General features: G+C 46.1%; 1 pseudogene; it reads right to left on the bottom strand.

Annotated features, from left to right (window-relative positions):
• Window positions 1-595: 595 nt before the first annotated feature.
• LOC148500901 (5S ribosomal RNA) lies at window positions 596-714 on the bottom strand (annotated as a pseudogene).
• Window positions 715-1,179: the final 465 nt, after the last annotated feature.

Genomic DNA, 1,179 nt, shown 5'->3' with positions numbered 1-1,179 from the left:
AAAATATTCAGGTAGGGTAATAAAGCCCCTAAATTTGCATAATCTTACTGATATTGGCCCTCATTCAGAGATGATCGGAGGATGCAAGCGGTCGCTCAGAAACTGGGCGGCTGCTTGCATCCTGACCGGTCGCCTCTGTTTTGGTCGTTAGGCTGTGGGTTTACACCCACAGCTCTAATGACCGTTAGACGAGACCCTAGGGTAGGGTCTCACTTGTCGTAAGCCCCGGAGAGCTTCTGGCTCCCATGGGAACGCCTCCGTTTGGACTGCCACCCCGCTGGCCCGCCTTCCAAACGAGGCGAGCTGTCAATCAACATCGACAGCTCGCCCCCTTTGGAAAGAGACCCGCTACGACCGGCGCTGTCGGTCGTAGCGGGTCTCACGCATGTGCACGAAGGAGCCGGCTCCCTCGTGCGCATGCGCACTGGACAAACATCGTGGCGGCCGTGCGGTCGTAGACCGTACGGCCGCCTCTGAATGAAGCCCATTGTACCAATTACACGTGAGGATAATTACGCTAGTAACCCTGTTAATAATTTAATAAACTAATGCAATGATGTGTACCATTTGTCCCAAATAACTTCCTGTATTTATTGACCTACAGTACCTGGTATTCTTAGGTGGTCTCCCGTCCCAGTAATAACTAGGCCCAATACTGTATAGCTTCCAAGATCAGACGAGTTTGGGCATATCCAGTATGGTATGGCTTTAGGTTGTATTTGTACAATCGGGGAAGTGTAAATGCCCAGGTAAATACACAGAGCAAGAGTATTTGTAGGTCTATATCACATAGGAAGTCCAAATTATTAAATTACATAAAATTTCAAAGAAAGTGCTGCACAAGCGTACTCTATTTGTTTCAATTTAACACATATAGGGGTCTATTTACTAAGCAGTGTTAGGAGACAGAGTGAAAAGTGATAAGAAAGTGATAAGGTGCCAGCCAATCAGCTCCCACCTGCCATCTCACAGGCTGTGTTTGGAAAATGACAGTTGGGAGCTGATTGGATGGCACCTTATCACTTTTCACTCTGTCTCCTAACACTGCTTAATAAATAGACCCCTATCTCTTGTGAATATAAACAACTTTTATTAACATTACTCTTCCTCCAGCACATGAATCTTGAAGGTTGCATAGAATAACGTATTTACAATTTCATGCTATTCTCCTCCTGAATA

This window comes from Taudactylus pleione, unplaced genomic scaffold, assembly GCF_031769625.1.
Source record: "Taudactylus pleione unplaced genomic scaffold, aTauple2 ptg000541l, whole genome shotgun sequence".
Classification (NCBI taxonomy): Eukaryota; Metazoa; Chordata; class Amphibia; order Anura; family Myobatrachidae; genus Taudactylus; species Taudactylus pleione.
This window is presented reverse-complemented; position numbering and strand designations above follow the sequence as displayed.